Genomic DNA, 22,650 nt, shown 5'->3' with positions numbered 1-22,650 from the left:
TGTCAAGCCACACCCGGTCAAGATTACAGACACCTGTGTGTGTCCTTTGACACTATAAAAGCTAGTGACCTGCAGCGTTTGTCAAAACGTTGGTTATTACATTATTGCATCTGAGCTCCTGGAGTGTGTGGCTCTCCTTTTTCAGGACACCGGGGTTAAAACTTCTTAAGGTTAGGGGGCAGTATTTTGACGTCCAGATGAAAAGCAAGCCCAAAGTAAACTGCCTGTTTGTAACGGCGTTCTTCGTTTGTCGAAAGAGAGTCGGACCGAAATGCAGCGTGGTGGTTACTCATGTCTTTAATGTAGAAGAGCAATACATGAAATAACTCAAATAAATACAAAAACAACAAACGGAATGTGAAAACCTATACGGCCTGTCTGGTGAACACTAACACAGAGACTGGAACAATCACCAACGAAATACACAGTGAAACCCAGGCTACCTAAATATGGTTCCCAATCAGAGACAACAAGAATCACCTGACTCTGATTGAGAACCGCCTCAGGCAGCCAAACCTAAGCTATACCCCTACTCAGCCGCAATCCCAATGCCACAAAACCCCAATACGAAACACAACATTTAAACCCATGTCACACCCTGGCCTGACCAAATATATAACGAAAACACAAAACACTATGACCAAGGCGTGACACTGTTACTCAGGCCCAGAAGCTAGGATATGTATATGTGGGGTTCTGTAGCTCAGTTGGTAGAGCATGGCGCTTGTAACGCCAGGGTAGTGGGTTCGATCCCCGGGACCACCCATACATAGAATGTATGCACACATGACTGTAAGTCGCTTTGGATAAAAGCGTCTGCTAAATGGCATATATTATTATATAATTGGTAGATTTGGATAGAAAACACTCTAAAGTTTCTAAAACTGTTAAATAATGTCTGTGAGTATAACAGAACTCATTTGGCAGGCGAAACCCCGAGGACAAACCATCCATGGTGGAAAAAATTGAGGTCATAGGATTTTCCAATGGTTTTCTATAGGAAACCTATTTATTTTGAACCTGGTTGCAGTTCCTATGGCTTCCACTAGATGTCAACAGTCTTTAGAAATTGGTCGATGTTTTTCTTTTGAGAAATGAAGAAGTAGTGCTATTCATTCCATGTGTCACTCAGAAGGTCTCTAGTATTTTGTCAATCGAACTAATACGCAATAATCTTAACACAAAAAAATACCAGCACATGGGGAAAAAAAAGAAACGAATATAACAAACATAACATTTTGCACGTGAACAGGAGCGCGCTCCGTGTTATTTTTCTTCGGTATTGGAAACAAATTATCCCGTCTTAAATGTATCAATTATTTACATATTAGGGTACCTGAGGTTGGATTAGAAACGTTGTTTGAATTGTTTTGACGAGGTTTACAAGTAACTTTTTAGATTCCTTTGTAGTCATGTTGGGCAAGTTGGAACCGGTGTATAACAAAACGATCATTCATTGTGTCACTGAGACATTTGGGATTGCATTAACTGGAAGCTCTTTAAAGGTAAGGCATTTATTGTATCGTTATTTCTGACTTTTGTGTCGCACCTGTCTGATTGAAAAATGATTTTCATGTGTTTGTATGCGGGGCGCTGTCCTCAGATAATCGCATGGTGTGCTTTTGACTTTTTGAAATCTGACACAGCAGCTGGATTAACAAGAAGTTAAGCTTTATTTGAGTGTATTACACTTATATTTTTGTGAATGTTGAATATTGATATTTCTGTAGTTTGAATTTGGCGCTCTGCAATTTCACTGGATATTGTCAAATCTATCCCGCTAACGGGATTGGCGCATGAAGGGATCACTAAGAGGTTTTAACATCCCTGCTTTAAGTGGTAAGCGCCATGTTATCACAGTTAAATATCTTATTTGAACCCTAATACAAAAGAACAGTGTTCCCAATCACTGCCTTGCGACTTTGGGGTCCCTAAGGAAAGCATGCCTCCTACTGGCCCTCCTGTTATATCTCAGTGCCTTTGCAGGTGGTAGAGACTCCGTGAATGTATCTGGATGGAGCCATCTTTTCCAGACCCAACACAGAACACACCCAGACTAGACAACCGTAAGCAAGATGTGCTTGGTGCGTATTTCCAATGCGTCGTTCTGGTCCATTTCTCAGCAGCCTGGCCAATTGTCCTACAGTCCCGTCTGGGTGCTTGATGATGACCCCCTCCAGCACAGCCCTCAGGGGGCTCTTTCTGTCCATCATGGAGTAGGTGTAGGTGATCCAGGTGTCGGGGAAGGAGCAGGGAGATTCTAGGTGGCTGGTGTTCTTCACCCCAGGGATCTCCGGGTCCAGCAGGATCACATGTTCCTCTAGAACAAATGTGTAAATCATGTCAGGTCGTTCCATGAAATGAGTCCCTTTTGCGTAGTGTAACTTGGAGAAAAACCTGATTTCACATAATTTTAACATTATATCATGAGCACACAGTCAACTTAATAAAAAACATGTTTTCCCATCTCAAGAGGTTCAATAAAATAATGACTATATTAAGTGGCTAATAAAGTAACAGGGATGACGATTTCATCTTAAATCAGCTATGAATCACCTTTGACAGAGGGAATGGAAGTTTGTGTGCAACAGGAAGGGGGAATTGAATGTAAGCTTCACAACGTAAATTGTTGAGTAACAGGGTTGACTTGTTATGCTCAACCTACTCAGTTTTCAACCTCAAAACACCAGAAAATGTACAAAAGAGTAGAACCAGCTCACCTGCTTTTACACTATCATTTGACTATTAAATGTTTAAAAGGAGTAGTTGAAAGTCTTTTCAGTCTTCATTCATATGAAAGACCTGATTTATGTAATTATCCATGTGGTCTATATTAAAGGGCACATCATTTAATATAACAGGCTTTTAAAATTAAATATGGGGTACAATTTCTACTTAAAATATGAAAGACACACAAAAGGGACACATTTCGTGGAACCACCCAAATGTCATGGGAGATTTGTGCTGAAATTCAAATTGCACGCTAAAAAGAGCCTGCTAGCAACTTATGGAAGAATAGTGATTTAGAGGTACTAGTAATACTAATAGAATAGTTATAGTTGAGCGCATGTGTCCGAAAGTGATTCATGACCTATTTTATGTGTCACGTAGTTATGCGATTTATGACATCCTGTCCAGGTGTTCTCAAGCTATTGAGTGAGTACTTATGTAACCTGATAGTGCAGCTGTTTTGGGTAAAGCATGTGTTTGCAATAACGTTGTCCTGGTGATTGATGTGTAGTGACCTTGTTGAACTGAAAGAAGATGTGAAACAGCTGGGAAATTTGGGAATTTATGTAGTCAATGGGGAGGCCTGAGTTTGACCATTTTAAACAGATGGGTATTTATATAGTGAATTGGGGAGGCCTGAGGTTGAACATGTGAAACAGTTGGGAATTTATATAGTGATTTGGGGAGGCCTGAGGTTGAACATGTGAAACAGTTGGGAATTTATATAGTGATTTGGGGAGGCCTGAGGTTGAACATGTGAAACAGTTGGGAATTTATATAGTGATTTGGGGAGGCCTGAGGTTGAACATGTGAAACAGTTGGGAATTTATATAGTGATTTGGGGAGGCCTGAGGTTGAACATGTGAAACAGTTGGGAATTTATATAGTGATTTGGGGAGGCCTGAGGTTGAACATGTGAAACAGTTGGGAATTTATATAGTGATTTGGGGAGGCCTGAGGTTGAACATGTGAAACAGTTGGGAATTTTTGTGGTGAACTTATGGAGCTGCTGTTAAGGGAGCTTGTGAAATGAAAATGTATTTTCCGGGTAGGTCTGCCTGAGTATAAGTAACTGTTAGACTTGTCGTGTGTGTGTGTGTGTGTGTGTGTGTGTGTGTGTGTGTGTGTGTGTGTGTGCGTGCGTGCGTGTGCGTGCGTGCGTGCGTGCGTGTCTTCCTGTAAAATATCTGTCTTTCCAACAGTTAAAAATAATTATACTTTTTAAATATGTATTTTGTAGTTATGTATGACAAACAAAGGTTGAGTAAAAAAACAGAGGTATAGTTTAATATTGCATAGTAACTTTTAATAATAGTAATATGTTTAAATGTTGGTGGTAACATTTTCAAAGAAATAAAGGGTTTTAAAATGTAATTGACCTTTTATGAAATATAAGGCTCTGTGTGTGTGAACCTGAGGCAGGGCGATAGGTTACAAGCAGAGAAACTTACTGGAAACATTATTTTCTAAGACAAATACATATGGTTGTGTGTGTCTGTATGTGTGCTTGTACCAACGTTTTTTTTAAACCTGTCAAACCTCTGACCTTCCAAAAGACTTCTCGGCGTATCTATATGAAGGGTCAACAAATGTTTACAACCCTTACACCTCAGGAGACCACATAACAAATGTTTTAAAACAGTTATGTGTGGCCCTGGGGGTGGCTGTCTCAGTCAATCACACCATCCTCTTTTTGAAGGGGTAATTTTACTCTTTAAGATGGGCCCTTTTGGGCAGAACATTTCCATAATGGATATTTACTCCCCACCCCCCTGATTTCCTCACTAAGGTATTTATAGACTTTTCAGAATTGAACTCAGACACTGCAGTGGTTGGAGGAGATTTTAATTGTTTATTGAAGCCCCTTATTGACAAGTTTCCCAGTGGTATAGCTTCACTCTCTCCTCAAGCTAGGTCGCTTAAAGCTATTTGTGATGATCTGGTGTATGCTGATGTTTGGAGAACCTTTCATCCCTCTAACAGAGAGATCACTTTTTTTCTCTGTGCCTCATGGATGTCAGACTAGAATAGATTACTTTTTTATGCCCAGGACGTCTTTGCAGTCTGTTTTATCCGTTAGGATAGGAAGCATAGTCATATCTGATCATGCGGAGGTGATCCTGGACATAAAACTCAACGGGGCATTCAATCTGTCAAGACATTCGAGGTTGAATACAACCATTCTTAAAGACCATACATTTACATCTTATTTTATTAGAGTTTAAAGCATTTTTCTCTAACTCTCAATCAACAGATAAACCCTCGCTCCTTTGGGAAACCTGTGAAGCGTACGCCAGGGGTCTGACTATGTCATACACAGCCTGTCATGTTTTGTCTTATATTGTCTTGTCATTTTGCTTTTCCTTCTGTTCGTTTTCCCCCTGCTGGTCTTTTTAGGTTCGTTCCCCTTTTTTCTCTCTCCCTCCCTCTCTCTCTTCTCTCTATCGTTCCGTTCCTGCTCCCAGCTGTTCCTATTCCCCTAATCAATCATTTAGTCTTCCCACACCTGTTCCCTATCTTTTCCCCCTGATTAGAGTCCCTATTTCTCCCCTTGTTTTCCGTTTCTGTCCTGTCGGATCCTTGTATATTGTTCACCATGCTGTGTCTTTGTATCGCCCTGGCGTGTCGTGTTTCCCTCAGATGCTGCGTGGTGAGCAGGTGTCTGAGTCTGCTACGGTCAAGTGCCTTCCCGAGGCAACCTGCAGTTTATTATCGAGTCTCCAGTCAGTTCTCGTGATTACGAGTGAAATTGTTTTTATGCTTTATTTACCGCTCCGATTTGTCTAGGAGTATTGCTATTTCCTTAAACTGGATTAAAGACTCTGTTTTCGCCAAGTCGCTTTTGGGTCCTCATTCACCTGCATAACAGAAGGATCCGACCAAAGAATGGACCCAGCGACTACAGACGCTCGTAACACTGCCGTCGAGATCCAAGGAGCCATGCTCGGCAGACACGAGCAGGAATTGTCTGCTGCTCGTCATGCCATGGAGAACCTGGCCGCTCAGGTTTCCGACCTCTCTGGACAGTTCCAGAGTCTTCGTCTCGTGCCACCTGTTACTTCCTGGTCTGCCGAGCCTCCGGAACCTAGGGTTAATAACCCACCTTGCTACTCCGGGCAGCCCAAGGAGTGCCGCTCCTTTCTCACCCAGTGTGATATTGTGTTCTCTCTCCAACCCAACACATACTCTAGAGAGAGAGCTCGGGTTGCTTACGTCATTTCACTCCTTACTGGCCGGGCTCGAGAGTGGGGCACAGCTATCTGGGAGGCAAGGGCTGATTGTTCTAACAATTACCAGAACTTTAAAGAGGAGATGATTCGGGTTTTTGACCGTTCAGTTTTTGGTAGGGAGGCTTCTAGGGCCCTGGCTTCCCTATGCCAAGGTGATCGATCCATAACGGATTACTCTATAGAGTTTCGCACTCTTGCTGCCTCTAGTGACTGGAACGAGCCGGCGCTGCTCGCTCGTTTTCTGGAGGGACTCCACGCAGTGGTTAAAGATGAGATTCTCTCCCGGGAGGTTCCTTCCAGTGTGGACTCTTTGATTGCTCTCGCCATCCGCATAGAACGACGGGTAGATCTTCGTCACCAAGCTCGTGGAAGAGAGCTCGCGTCAACGGTGTTTCCCTGCTCCGCATCGCAACCATCTCCCTCCTCTGGCTCAGAGACTGAGCCCATGCAGCTGGGAGGTATTCGCATCTCGACTAAGGAGAGGGAACGGAGGATCATCAACCGCCTGTGCCTCTATTGCGGATTTGATGGACATTTTGTCAATTCATGTCCAGTAAAAGCCAGAGCTCATCAGTAAGCGGAGGGCTACTGGTGAGCGCTACTACTCAGGTCTCTCCATCTAGATCCTGTACTACTATGTCGGTCCATCTACGCTGGACCGGTTCGGGTGCTACATGCAGTGCCTTGATAGACTCTGGGGCTGAGGGTTGTTTCATGGACGAAGCATGAGCTCGGAAACATGACATTCCTTTCAGACAGTTAGACAAGCCTACGCCCATGTTCGCCTTAGATGGTAGTCATCTTCCCAGTATCAGATTTGAGACACTACCTTTAACCCTCACAGTATCTGGTAACCACAGTGAGACTATTTCTTTTTTGATTTTTCGTTCACCTTTTACACCTGTTGTTTTGGGTCATCCCTGGCTAGTATGTCATAATCCTTCTATTAATTGGTCTAGTAATTCTATCCTATCCTGGAACGTTTCTTGTCATGTGAAGTGTTTAATGTCTGCCATCCCTCCCATTTCTTCTGTCCCCACTTCTCAGGAGGAACCTGGCGATTTGACAGGAGTGCCGGAGGAATATCATGATCTGCGCACGGTCTTCAGTCGGTCCCGAGCCAACTCCCTTCCTCCTCACCGGTCGTATGATTGTAGTATTGATCTCCTTCCGGGGACCACTCCTCCTCGGGGTAGACTATACTCTCTGTCGGCTCCCGAACGTAAGGCTCTCGAGGATTATTTGTCTGTGTCTCTTGACGCCGGTACCATAGTGCCTTCTTCCTCTCCGGCCGGGGCGGGGGTTTTTTTTGTTAAGAAAAAGGACGGTACTCTGCGCCCCTGCGTGGATTATCGAGGGCTGAATGACATAACGGTTAAGAATCGTTATCCGCTTCCCCTTATGTCATCAGCCTTCGAGATTCTGCAGGGAGCCAGGTGCTTTACTAAGTTGGACCTTCGTAAGCTTACCATCTCGTGCGCATCAGAGAGGGGGACGAGTGGAAAACGGCGTTTAACACTCCGTTAGGGCATTTTGAGTACCGGGTTCTGCCGTTTGGTCTCGCCAATGCGCCAGCTGTTTTTCAGGCATTAGTTAATGATGTTCTGAGAGACATGCTGAACATCTTTGTTTTTGTCTACCTTGACGATATCCTGATTTTTTCACCGTCACTCGAGATTCATGTTCAGCACGTTCGACGTGTCTCCAGCGCCTTTTAGAGAATTGTCTCTACGTGAAGGCTGAGAAGTGCTCTTTTCATGTCTCCTCCGTTACTTTTCTCGGTTCCGTTATTTCCGCTGAAGGCATTCAGATGGATTCCGCTAAGGTCCAAGCTGTCAGTGAGTGGCCCGTTCCAAGGTCACGTGTCGAGTTGCAGCGCTTTCTAGGTTTCGCTAATTTCTATCGGCGTTTCATTCGTAATTTCGGTCAAGTTGCTGCCCCTCTCACAGCTCTTACTTCTGTCAAGACGTGTTTTAAGTGGTCCAGTTCCGCCCAGGGAGCTTTTGATCTTCTAAAAGAACGTTTTACGTCCGCTCCTATCCTCGTTACTCCTGACGTCACTAGACAATTCATTGTCGAGGTTGACGCTTCAGAGGTAGGCGTGGGAGCCATTCTATCCCAGCGCTTCCAGTCTGACGATAAGGTTCATCCTTGCGCTTATTTTTCTCATCGCCTGTCGCCATCTGAACGCAACTATGATGTGGGTAACCGCGAACTGCTCGCCATCCGCTTAGCCCTAGGCGAATGGCGACAGTGGTTGGAGGGGGCGACCGTTCCTTTTGTCGTTTGGACAGACCATAAGAACCTTGAGTACATCCGTTCTGCCAAACGACTTAATGCTCGTCAAGCTCGTTGGGCGTTATTTTTCGCTCGTTTCGAGTTTGTGATTTCTTACCGTCCGGGTAGCAAGAACACCAAGCCTGATGCCTTATCCCGTCTTTTTTAGTTCTTCTGTGGCTTCTACTGATCCCGAGGGGATTCTTCCTTATGGGCGTGTTGTCGGGTTGACAGTCTGGGGAATTGAAAGACAGGTTAAGCAAGCACTCACGCACACTGCGTCACCGCGCGCTTGTCCTAGTAACCTTCTTTTCGTTCCTGTTTCCACTCGTCTGGCTGTTCTTCAGTGGGCTCACTCTGCCAAGTTAGCTGGTCATCCCGGTGTTCGAGGCACTCTTGCTTCTATTCGCCAGCGCTTTTGGTGGCCGACTCAGGAGCGTGACACGCGCCGTTTCGTGGCTGCTTGTTCGGACTGCGCGCAGACTAAGTCAGGTAACTCTCCTCCTGCCGGTCGTCTCAGACCGCTCCCCATTCCTTCTCGACCATGGTCTCACATCGCCCTAGACTTCATTACCGGTCTGCCTTTGTCTGCGGGGAAGACTGTGATTCTTACGGTTGTCGATAGGTTCTCTAAGGCGGCACATTTCATTCCTCTCGCTAAACTTCCTTCCGCTAAGGAGACGGCACAAATCATCATCGAGAATGTGTTCAGAATTCATGGCCTCCCGTTAGACGCCGTTTCAGACAGAGGTCCGCAATTCACGTCACAGTTTTGGAGGGAGTTCTGTCGTTTGATTGGTGCGTCCGTCAGTCTCTCTTCCGGGTTTCATCCCCAGTCTAACGGTCAAGCAGAGAGGGCCAATCAGATGATTGGTCGCATACTACGCAGCCTTTCTTTCAGAAACCCTGCGTCTTGGGCAGAACAGCTCCCCTGGGCAGAATACGCTCACAACTCGCTTCCTTCGTCTGCTACCGGGTTATCTCCGTTTCAGAGTAGTCTGGGTTACCAGCCTCCTCTGTTCTCATCCCAGCTTGCCGAGTCCAGCGTTCCCTCCGCTCAAGCGTTTGTCCAACGTTGTGAGCGCACCTGGAGGAGGGTGAGGTCTGCACTTTGCCGTTACAGGGCACAGACTGTGAGAGCCGCCAATAAACGTAGGATTAAGAGTCCAAGGTATTGTTGCGGCCAGAGAGTGTGGCTTTCCACTCGCAACCTTCCTCTTACGACAGCTTCTCGTAAGTTGACTCCGCGGTTCATTGGTCCGTTCCGTGTCTCCCAGGTCGTCAATCCTGTCGCTGTGCGACTGCTTCTTCCGCGACATCTTCGTCGCGTCCATCCTGTCTTCCATGTCTCCTGTGTCAAGCCCTTTCTTCGCACCCCCGTTCGTCTTCCCTCCCCCTCCCGTCCTTGTCGAGAGCGCACCTATTTACAAGGTACGTAGGATCATGGACATGCGTTCTCGGGACGGGGTCACCAATACTTAGTGGATTGGGAGGGTTACGGTCCTGAGGAGAGGAGTTGGGTTCCGTCTCGGGACGTGCTGGACCGTTCACTGATTGATGATTTCCTCCGTTGCCGCCAGGATTCCTCCTCGAGTGCGCCAGGAGGCGCTCGGTGAGTGGGGGTACTGTCATGTTTTGTCTTATATTGTCTTGTCATTTTGCTTTTCCTTCTGTTCGTTTTCCCCTGCTGGTCTTTTTTAGGTTCGTTCCCCTTTTTCTCTCTCCTCCCTCTCTCTCTTCTCTCTATCGTTCCGTTCCTGCTCCCAGCTGTTCCTATTCCCCTAATCAATCATTTAGTCTTCCCACACCTGTTCCCTATCTTTTCCCCTGATTAGAGTCCCTATTTCTCCCCTTGTTTTCCGTTTCTGTCCTGTCGGATCCTTGTATATTGTTCACCGTGCTGTGTCTTTGTATCGCCCTGTCGTGTCGTGTTTCCCTCAGATGCTGCGTGGTGAGCAGGTGTCTGAGTCTGCTACGGTCAAGTGCCTTCCCGAGGCAACCTGCAGTTTATTATCGAGTCTCCAGTCAGTTCTCGTGATTACGAGTGAAATTGTTTTTTATGCTTTATTTACCGCTCCGATTTGTCTAGGAGTATTGCTATTTCCTTAAACTGGATTAAAGACTCTGTTTTCGCCAAGTCGCTTTTGGGTCCTCATTCACCTGCATAACACAGCCACAATGAGGCGGGAAAAGAGTGAAAAGCCTAAATGTTAGGAACTAAATTAGGAACTAAAGAGAAGGACTAAATTAACTCCCACTCCTGCCCTATTAAAGGAAATATCAGTCCTTAGTTTAACGTTGGACTCTCTCCTAACACAGGACGCTGAAAAGAAAATTAGATTTGTCAGGCAAAAGCTTTATGAACATGGAGATAAACCAGGAAAGTATTTGGCTTACCTAGTTAAAAAGAGAGCAGACTCACAGTCAATTGCTACTATTACTTATTCTGATGGCAATCATTTATATGAAAATTAATTGATAAATGACTAATTTAAGACATTTTATGCAAATCTTTATGCCTCAGAACTGACAAATGATGCACCTAAACCTCCCTACTATCTCCAAAGAACAGAGGCCTCTCTTTAATGCCCCTATTACTGAGGAAGAGATAATGTTCCCAATTAAGAATCTGAAAAATGGTAGGGCCCCAGGACCAGACAGGTTTTGTAGTGAGTTTTATAAGGAGTTCCATGGCCTGATCCTTGAGCCATTGCTTGATATGTTTAACCACTCATTTTCAAAAGACCACCTCCCTCAAACTCTGAGAAGCCAACATATCACTTATTCTCAAACAGGCAAAATGCCCAGAGTCTTGTTCCTCGTACACACCCATTTCCCTTCTGAATGTGGATATAAAATTGCTTTCTACAATTCTAGCCACAAGATTAGAGGACTCACTGCCACTAATTGTGAAAGGAGACCAAACTGGCTTCATTAAGGGCCGAAAGTCATGTAACAATGTCAGGTGACTTCTTAATATAATTCAAGCCTACCAATGAAGTACTATGGATGGCCTTGTGCTCTCACTAGATGCTGGGTAAGCATTTGACTGTGTGGAGTGGTCGTACCCATTCTTTGCTCTGACTAAATTTGGCCTAGGGGACAATAAAAAATGGGTGAAAGTTTTATATGATGATCTTCAGGCTACTGTCCTTACTAATGGGCTAAGGTCAAATAGCTTCTCTATACATAGAGGTACCAGACATGGCTGTCCTTTGTCCCCGCTCCTATTTGCACTCACTATGGAACCACTGTCCGAGGCCACCAGAGTAACGCCTGCTATACAAGTGCTTCTCATTGGTGATGTTCACCATAAAATAAGCTTGTACACTGATGATGTTCATCTCTAGTCCCGAGACTTCAATTACATCAAATCGCAGACATGCCTTTATCCCCTCTTCCTCTTCTCCTCAGTGTCTTAAATGTCAAACTGATACAGGCATCGTAACACATTGTTTATGGTCATGTTCTAAAATACAAAGATGCTGTTCTGTTGTTCTGCAAGAATTTGAAAAGATCCCAGGGGTTGATCTAGAATTGGACCCAGTTTATTTTCTGTTTAGGTGACCTTAGCAGACATGTTACTTCTGTGGGTAAGAGGAGGTTTTACAACATCCTTACTTTCACAGCAAGGAAAAACATCCTCTTACAGTGGATTAGTGATGAGGTTCATTCTATCAAAGATTGACATAAGATACTATTTGAATGGGTGCCACTGGAATATCTGACATGTACCTTGCATTCTAAAACAGATCCGTTCTAAAAAAAAGTATGGGAACCTTATCTAAAATATCTAGAAACTGAGGTATCAGGTATTGTGCTGCAAGGATTCTCTTAGAATGGTGGTGATCTATTTATTTCAGACATTGTACGTTCCATGTGTTGAACCTAACTTATTGATTTAAACTGAGCTTTTGTGTTTAATTTCTATTTGTATGTTGGTTTAAAATGTGTGTATTGAGACGCAATGATGGGGATGAAGTGAAAGAAGCTCCGAGCGGGGAGAGGAAGATTGTATGTATATGTGTATGCAGGAACGTGTAAGTGAGTGCTGTTTTTTGCTTTGTCTTTGTATCTCTTAATATGGGTGAAAATTGTGAAATTCCAATAAAAATGCTGTTACAAAAAAAGATGGGCCCTTAAACAGATCAATTTACCCCCCCCCCTTAATAACATATTACTGCAGTGGGCTACATCAGGGGCACACAGTGTTTCCTGGTAGTCTTAAACAAATCTACAGTGAAACAAAAGTGTACACCTCACACACATGGTTATGGACTTAAAAAAGAAGACACCAGTAACATGTCAGATATAGTTTAAATGTAGTCATTTTTGAGTTTGCAACCCAATATGCCACTTTAAATACATAACAGAAGACCGAAATGTTACAAAATGCCTATTGAGCTGTACACTGAGATCCTCAGTTGGTCAAAATTCCCCTCGAGTGATTATCCAACATCTTGTTAACATGTGCCCCAAAAAGGGGGCAGATCTCTTATACCAATCATTCTTTATAGACATTTGTCTTTAACAAGGCCTAGGAGGGCCCTATATTGTCCAAAAATCTCTCTAAAATGTCAAATGTTTTAAGCATCGTTATTTTCATGCTTATAACTTGTCAAAAAGTATTTTTATGACCACGTTAAGAGACCACTGCAAAATGTTCAGTTTCTCTGGTTTGGCTATTTATAGGTGTGTGTTTGGGTAAAATTAACATTTTTGCTTTATTCTATTAACTGCTCTCCACAGTCTTACACATGGATGTTGGGTGACTTTATGCCACTCCTGGCGAAAAATTCAAGCAGCTCGGCTTTGTTTGATTGATGGCTTGTGGCCATCCATCTTCCTCTTGATCACATTCCAGAAGTTTTCAATGGGGTTCAGGTCTGGAGATTGGCCATGACAGGGTCTTGATCTGGTGGTCTGGCTGTGTGGCATGGAGCATTGTCCTGCTGGAAAAACCAATCCTCAGAGTTGGGGGACATTGTCAGAGCAGAAGGAAGGATGTTTTCATCCAAGACAACCTTGTGCATGGCTTGATTCATGCGTCCTCACAAAGACAAATCTGCCTGATTCCAGCCTTGTTGAAGCACCCCCAGATCATCACTGATCCTCTACCAAATTTCACAGTGGGTGCGAGACCTGGAGAGGCCTACAAGCCAGTGTCTCGCACCCACTGTGAAATGTTGTGGAGGATTGGTTGGAACAACAGTTGGCACAACATTGACAGCCCTTGGTTCTCATCAACTGCACTGAGGCACTCATGTCACTGTCTGAGTGACGGCTACAGTCTGAGCACTGAGACTGCTGCACAGCTTATTGCACAGCTTGATGCACAGCTTGATGCACAGCTTGATGCACAGCTTGAACAGCACTGGAAGCATGTGTCTGTGCCTCAGTGATCTTAGTTGCACAGTGAGCTGCTGATTTCAATTGGGAAACAGTTTTTGCTAAAGTCAGATCATCATCTTCAAGGAGAAGCCTCTCCACACAGTGAGCTTGAGGTTCTTTCAATAAACTCATAAAATCATTTAATCTCTAAAATAAACCAACTGATTGCCCTAGCCCTTTAAGATCACTGACGTACTGTGTCTCTGACTCACCCACTTGCTGTGTGCGGTGTCGAAAATGCAGTCTCTTCAGAAGCACACTCTTCGCGAAATGTCTATCCAAAGGTCCAACAGCTGCGTCATATGTGTGTGTGCCTCCCCAAGCGCATCTTCCAAATGCAGGCCCTCGGCACCGAAACAGCGGAGAAGAATGGCCCTTTTCCTCTCAGGGATAACCACATCCAGGCCGGTAGCTACCATGTACACCTCAAACGACAACTTCCATCTGTCCCATGGGATTGTTGGTTCGCCCGCGTGAGGAAATAAATGCTTCAGTGGAGTTAGGGATATTGTAGAAATACTTACAGGCATCCTCGTTCACCAAACTAATAGGTTCGGAGAAAATTAAATGCAAAACATTATTGAATTCAAACTATCTGTTTACAGGTCCACAACAATTTGCAATTGTTTTTGTATTTCAGAAACATCAGATACAGCAAATGTCACTGCAAAATGAAACATTCTGCCAACAGCTATAAAGACATTTGACCAAGTGCCTAATTCCAAAACTTCCAAAGTATACAGAAATAAGGGCATTATTGTCACCAAAAAAAGTTGTTTTTCAGGCTGAGTTTGACTACTACTTCAGGCCTGTAATATTTGTGTTGTGGAGAAATGACCAGGCGGGAGACGGGAGTTTTCGTTTAGTCAAAACCCCTCGTGCTCTACAGTGCGCATGTGCATTTCCTATTAGGTGTAGTAACGTAACACTGCCGTAATGCATTACTGCTTAGTAACAGCACAGTAACTAATATAAACAGATGTAGATCCCAGATACTACAAGGCCCACAGTTGCAGGACGGGTCTGATTTATAACTGGAAACATCCGTGTATATGGTGTGCGCTAAGTTCAATCTCAATAGTTTTGTACTATAGGTTACCTTTTGGGGCTGTTTTCTGGCATTCCTCGCACTGCCGACATTAATCCTGGACTGCCCTCCTCACTCCGGGCCAGTAGAACCGAGCCCGGATCCGATCATTGGTTTTCTCCCCTCCTAGGTGTGCTCCATGAAAATGTGAGTGGGCTAGGTATAGAACTTTTGAGATGTAACATTTGGGAACTAAGAGTTGTTCTACCACTTCGTCTCCCAGTGCCGTACTGTCCCGGTGAAGTTCCTTTTCCTTCATCCACAAAGTGAAACTGAAAACATTTCACCTGGGGAGTTCTCCTCCTCAGGCTTCTGGCTGGGGCCTCCACAGAGTCTGAGGAGGTGGGCAGGGAACCGGCAGCACAGACTGGTATGATGTTTCTATGTTAGAAAACCGTTCTCTTCCCCTAAGCTCTTCTCCTAGGGGCTGTGGCACCTCTGTTCCAGAATCTCTGGAAAATCTGGCACTTCTGGCCGAGTAGGACATCTACTGGCACTTTCTCTACTACCCCAGCTACAATCACAAAGCTACCTTGAGGGGTTTGCACTTCCACGCGGCTGGTGGGGTAACTTATCGTATCTCCCAGTGTGGTCTCACCGGGGCGTGGCCATTATAGGCCCAGGAAGGAAACCCTTGGGCCCGGGTTGGTAGGTTGTGCCCATTATTGGCCAAGATGCACGTTGTCAGAGCTGCATAGTTGTTGATGTCCGCCAGCGCCAAGTCTCTATAGTCCTCTGGGCCAGCCAAGTCCTCCTTGGGCCATCACTCTTTCTACAGTGTGCTCAAATACCTCTAGATATGCTTTAATGTCCTCTCCAGCAGTTAGCTTGGTGAGGACCGTGCCTGGTTCTGTCATTCGGTTCGGCTGGACCATGGCTTGGATAAGCTGTGTTATGGCCTCCTGAAGTGCAATGGCTTTGAGTTTTCTGCATTTGGCCTTGCACCAGCTGAGTTACAGCATCTTCCGTAATGATGTCTTATTTTATTGTGATTTCAGAGCAAGGGAGGGATGTGCCCTCATTCTCCGCCAAATGTGGCAGCCCAGGGAGTCAGAGGTGAAACTCACAATAAAATAAGACAGCAGGAGACCGATTTATGGTGCTCAAAACAAAGTAGTTATTTAATAAAGGTTGGGGGAGGGGAGAAATACAAATGAAAGGCCTCTCAGGTAACTGGTGGGTCACTCTCTGAGTGAGAGTGTGATGAGTCCGGGGTTTCAATCCTTGCTCTCAACTTGCGCCAGGTGGCGTGCTACCCCGGAATAGGTCCTCTTCTGAGGATTCCACCTGTCTGCCCAACTGCCTCAGGAGACCAGATCTCCCGGCCCAAGAAGAGAGCAGAGACGCTGCTCTTCAGCCGCACTTGTGTCATCGCCAACCGTGACGACCAGCTGTGTCTGATGTTCCAACAGGGTAACCTGAGGGAGGGCCACATGGCCATGAACAGTTGAGAAAGCAGCAGTTTGAGATCATTGTCCTCCTGGAGGGATTGTGGAGGCCACTAGTGGGTCACACACTTTGTGTTCAGTTACGGAAGGAGGGAGGGAGGGAGGCGAAGGGAGGGCTGGGTGGGGAGTGACCCCTGGACAGTGTGGTTAGGAGCTGAGTATATGTTGTGGAAATTCTTATACCAGGATTCTTATACCATACCATACACTCAAAGTCAATATTAAATGAATCACTCTTTATTGTCAGCAAGCTGGAGAGGTCACAGTCAAACTTTGATGCATAAGTACCGGTCTGAAGGGAGCTCTAAAAGGACGATCCTTACATAGAGCCTTCTATACTGCCATCTAAACCTACATAAACATGATTTATTGGATCGGTTCACACATGTGAATGGCTCCGTCTCTATCTTAACTTAAAGAACATATTCTGGGTGTTCTGCCAGATGTTCCTCTGGAGGGGGCCCTCCCCCTCTTCTCTTGACCAGATACAGGCAGGAACCAAGGATTGTTTATGAGACCAAAGATAAGATGCACAAAGTCCATTTCATTCACAAGATTCCACCCTTTTAACACTTGTGTGATTTGAGCTTCTATCAAAGGAGGTTCTCTAAAATGATCTCATAAATCATAATAAAGCTCAAATCTACAATCAAGAAGTTACAACCAACGTGTGTGAGTATATAAAAACATATATACACAAGGGATCTATCGATTCAGAGGTGAACAACTCTCAATGTTATCCATGGTTTCCATACCTCTTTCCACCATCTGGTTGGATTGACCAATGTTTTTCACTAATTGTCCCTGGGACATCAACCTAGTCAAGATATAAAACCCTATTGTTTAACAATTCTGCAAAGACCTTGATCATCAGCTCAGTGTTCCACATAATGGTAAACAGATTAAGGGTTTAGATGACCTTACCCTCAACTTAAAAGAAAACAAACTTCAATCATTACTTATCGTCTGCATCTACAAGGGGGAAATGGGAGGTCATCCAGAGTTGGCAGCTCCTTAGTTTCACCATTCTCTGGAGGAGCAGAAAACAACATAATAACGGCTGAAATCTTGCCAGTCAGACAGGCACAAATCGCCTTACAGCATGTTAATAACACAATTAAGCAAACTAAACAAAAAACACATGCTGACCTGGACAATTTGGGATCCCCAATTTACAAACAGGGATTCAAACCAAGTTGCAAGCGTCCAATCTGGTTTTGGAGAATTATTCTTAGCAACAGTGGCAATGTATTTGGCAAAATCAGTCACATTTGAAAAGTGATCTGGGACAAAAGTACAACATTCATCACCAATGACTGCACAAGTGCCCCCTTGACCTGCCAAAATATAGTCAGGGGCCTCTCTGTTTGGCAGAGATAACTTATGCAATTATTTAATTTCCCCATTTAATTCTTCCAGGGCATTTCGAGGAGCATTGCCAATTTTCTCTGTGTCTGGAGATGTCTTGAATTTGATCTAACACACATGATACTCCATACTCAGGAAAAGGTGTGAGTGATGCCAGCCAGAGATCTCTCATCTCTTCTCATTCCAGGAGGTCTGTAAGTCTTTAAACAAAGCCTTCAGATCCCTATCATTATTCTGAACGGTTCTTATAGCTGTCAGAATCATTTTTGATGGCAGACCCCACCTGGGTATGACCTCTCTCACGAGTGCTTTCGCCAAACACGTGAATGGCTCCGTCTCTATCTTAACTTAAAGAACACGTTCTGGGTGTTCTTCCAGATGTTCCTCTGGAGGGGGCCCTCCCCCTCCTCTCTTGACCAGATACAGGCACGAACCACAGATTGTTTATGACACCAAAGATAAGATGCATAAAGTTAATTTCATTCACTACATATACATGTCCTATTCTGGATGGGGGACTGAGGCACTGACTCAGAGCTAGAAAAAGACATTTTTTTATTTAACCTTATATTTAACCTGCACTCATTGAGATTTGAAATCTCTTTATCAAGAGTGTCCTGGCCAAGATAGGCAGCAGCAAGTCATTACGCAATTACAGACAGACAACATGAAAGACTAAAGGTAACCTAGTTAAAACCATAGAAATCACAAGAGTATAACAAAACCATAAAGCAGCAAATTAAAAATATTGACCGGTCAAGGAATCAGCCTTCGAGTAGGGGCATAAATGCATGCATACATACAGCGGGGCAAAAAAGTATTTAGTCAGCCACCAATTGTGCATGTTCTCCCACTTAAAAAGAGGAGAGTGTCATGTTTTGTCATTGATTATCTTGTCTTGTCCCTGTGCTTCCCCTTCTATTCGTTTCCCTCTGCTGGTCTTATTAGGTTCTTTCCCTCTTTCTATCCCTCTCTCTCCCCCTTCCTCTCTCCCTCTCTCGCTCTCTATCGTTCCGTTCCTGCTCCCAGCTGTTCCTCATTCTCCTAACTACCTCATTTACTCTTTCACACCTGTCCCCTATTTTGCCCTCTGATTAGAGTCCCTATTTCTCCCTCTGTTTTCCGCTTCTGTCCTTGTCGGATCCTTGTTTGATGTTTGCTGTTCTGTGTCCTTGTTCCGCCCTGTCGTGTTTTTGCCTTCTTCAGATGCTGCGTATTAGCAGGTGTCTGTCAGCTACGGCCTGTGCCTTCCCGAAGCGACCTGCAGTCTGTGGTCGCGTCTCCAGTCGTTCCTCTCTACTGACGAGAGGATTTCAGTTTTCCTGTTTTGTTTTTACCTGAGATATATCCAGGATTATCGTTTTTGTTTAAGACTGGAATAAAGACTCGCTTTTGGGTCCTCATTCACCAGCATAACAGAGAGAGGCCTGCAATTTTCATCATAGGTACACTTCAACTATGACAGACAAAATGAGAAAAAATCCAGAAAATCACATTGTAGGATTTTTAATGAATTTATTTACAAATTATGGTGGAAAATAAGTATTTGGTCACCTACAAACAAGCAAGATTTCTGGCTCTCACAGACCTGTAACTTCTTCTTTAAGAGGCTTCTCTGTCCTCCACTCGTTACCTGTATTAATGGCACTTAGGTGTCTGGCTAGACTGTAAACTCTCCTTCCAGACTCATATCAAACATCTCCAATCGAAAATCAAATCTAGAGTCGGCTTTCTATTCCGCAACAAAGCCTCCTTCACTCACGCCGCCAAACTTACCCTAGTAAAACTGACTATCCTACCGATCCTCGACTTCGGCGATGTCATCTACAAAATGGCTTCCAACACTCTACTCAGCAAACTGGATGCAGTTTATCACAGTGCCATCCGTTTTGTCACTAAAGCACCTTATACCACCCACCACTGCGACCTGTATGCTCTAGTCGCTACATATTCGTCGCCAGACCCACTGGCTCCAGGTCATCTACAAGTCCATGCTAGGTAAAGCTCCGCCTTATCTCAGTTCACTGGTCACGATGGCAACACCCACCCGTAACACGCGCTCCAGCAGGTGTATCTCACTGACCATCCCTAAAGCCAACACCTCATTTGGCCGCCTTTCGTTCCAGTTCTCTGCTGCCTGTGACTGGAATGAATTTCAAAAATCGCTGAAGTTGGAGACTTTTATCTCCCTCACCAACTTTAAACATCTGCTATCTGAGCAGCTAACCAATCGCTGCAGCTGTACATAGTCTATCGGTAAATAGCCCACCCATTTTTACCTACCTCATCCCCATACTGTTTTTATTTATTTACTTTTCTGCTCTTTTGCACACCAATATCTCTACTTGTACATGACCATCTGATCATTTATCACTCCAGTGTTAATCTGCAAAATTGTAATTATTTGCCTACCTCCTCATGCCTTTTGCACACAATGTATATAGACTCTCCTTTTTTTCTACTGTGTTATTGACTTGTTAATTGTTTACTCCATGTGTAACTCTGTGTTGTCTGTTCACACTGCTATGCTTTATCTTGGCCAGGTCGCAGTTGCAAATGAGAACTTGTTCTCAACTAGCCTACCTGGTTAAATAAAGGTGAAATAAAAACACTTTTAAAAAACTGTTTGAAGTTGTTATCAGTATAAAAGACACCTGTCCACAACTTCAAACAGTCACAATCCAAACTCCACTATGGCCAAGACCAAAGAGCTGTCAAAGGACACCAGAAACTGAATCTGCAATAGGTAAGCAGCTTGGTTTGAATAAATCAACTGTGAGAGCAATTATTAGGAAATGGAAGACATACAAGACTACTGATAATCTCCCCCGATCTGGGGCTCCACGCAAGATCTCACCCCGTGGGCTCAAAATAATCACAAGAACGGTGAGCAAAAATTCCAGAACCACACGGGGGAACCTAGTGAATGACTGGCAGAGAGCTGGGACCAAAGTAACAAAGCCTACCATCAGTAACACACTACGCCGCCAAATCCTGCAGTGCCAGACGTGTCCCCCTGCTTAAGCCAGTACATGTCCAGGCCCATCTGAAGTTTGCTAGAGAGCATTTGGATGATCCAGAAGAAGATTGGGAAAATGTCATATGGTCAGATGAAACCAAAATATAACTTTTTGGTAAAAACACAACTCGTCGTGTTTGGAGGACAAAGAATGCTGAGTTGCATCTAAAGAACACCATACCTACTGTGAAGCATGGGGGTGGAAACATCATGCTTTGGGGCTGTTTTACTGCAAAGGGACCAGGACGACTGATCCGTGTAAAGGAAAGAATGAATGGGGCCATGTATCGTGAGATTTTGAGTGAAAACCTCCTTCCATCAGCAAGGGCATTGAAGATGAAACGTGGCTGGGTCTTTCAGCATTACAATGATCCCAAACACACCGCCCGGGCAACGAAGGAGTAGCTTCGTAAGAAGCATTTAAAAGGGTATATAACAAGGTATTGAGATAAACTTTTGTTATTGACCAAATACTTATTTTCCACCATTATTTGCAAATAAATTCATAAAAAATCCTACAATGTGATTTTCTGGATTGTTTTTCTCATTTTGTCTGTCATAGTTGAATTGTACCTATGATGAATATTACAGGCTCTCTCATCTTTTTAAGTGGGAGAACTTGCACAATTGGTGGCTGACTAAATACTTTTTTGCCCCCACTGTACATGTTTCACGTAAACAGATCAAGGTTTGAGGAATCGATATGTTTTTCCTAAACAAATGGTATATAGGGAACAGAACCTTTTTCAGTTTGAGAAACAAGTAAGAAACAAAATCGCTGTAATGATGTTGCAGCTCTGGCACGTACAGCGCAATAAACACTTACTGTGCTGTGGTGTCTGTTTGCTGCAGCAGGGAGGAGAGAGAGACTGGCCGTCTAATTATTTTATCAAACAGTGTGCTTAAAGCGTCAGACAAGCTCTGCATGTAAACTCAGCAAAAAAAGAAACGTCCTCTCACTGTCAACTGCGTTTATTTTCAGCAAACTTAACATGTGTAAATATTTGTATGAACATAATAGTATTCGACAACTGAGACATAAACCGAACAAGTTCAGCAGACATGTGACTAACAGAAATGTAATAATGTGTCCCTGAACAAAGGGGGGGGGGGTTACAATTAAAAGTAACAGTCAGTATCTGGTGTGGCCACCAGCTGCATTAAGTACTGCAGTGCATCTCCTCCTCATAAACTGCACCAGGTTTGCCAGTTCGTGCTGTGAGATGTTACCCCACTCTTCCACCAAGGCACCTGCAAGTTCCTAGACATTTCTGGGGAGAATGGCCTTAGCCCTCACCCTCCGATCCAACAGGTCCTAGACGTGCTCAATGGGATTGAGATCCGGGCACTTCCTGGCCATGGCAGAACACTGACATTCCTGTCTTGCAGGAAATCACACACAGAACAAGCAGTATGGCTGGTGGCATTGTCATGCTGGAGGGTCATGTCAGGATGAGCCTGCAGGAAGGATACCACATGAGCGAGAAGGATGTCTTCCCTGTAATACACCACATTGAGATTGTTTGCAATGACAACAAGCTCAGTCCGGTGATGCTGTGACACACCGCCCCAGACCATGACGAAACCTCCAGCTCCAGACCATGACGGACCCTCCACCTCTAAATCGATCCTGCTCCAGAGTACAGACCTCGGTGTAACGCTCATTCGACCACCATCCCTGGTGAGACAAAACCGCGACTCGTCAGTGAAGTGCACTTTTTGCCAGTCCTGTCTGGTCCAGCGACGGTGGATTTGTGCCCATAGGCGACGTTGTTGCCGATGATGTCTGGTGAGGACCTGTCTTACAACAGGCCTACAAGCCCTCAGTCCAGCCTTTTGCAGACAGTCTGAGCACTGATGGAGGGATTGTGTGTTCCTGGTGTAATTCGGGCAAAGCAAGGACAATTCTTCCCGTGGGTTTCCAGTAAGTAGCAGCAATTCATAATTAATAATGAAACAGAAATATGCATGGTTTTGTATGACTTCCTTTCTTTCAACTCCTCCCCTTTCCCCAGGTGTTCTTCCTGGTACTGGAGCATGGTGAAACCACTGTGGCGATGCAAATGAGGTCCGACTGCCTGTCCCTGAGAAACCTGCTGA

The sequence above is a fragment of the Oncorhynchus gorbuscha genome, linkage group LG15, assembly GCF_021184085.1.
Source record: "Oncorhynchus gorbuscha isolate QuinsamMale2020 ecotype Even-year linkage group LG15, OgorEven_v1.0, whole genome shotgun sequence".
NCBI classification, from domain to species: domain Eukaryota; kingdom Metazoa; phylum Chordata; class Actinopteri; order Salmoniformes; family Salmonidae; genus Oncorhynchus; species Oncorhynchus gorbuscha.
Note: the sequence above shows the minus strand (reverse complement) of the source record.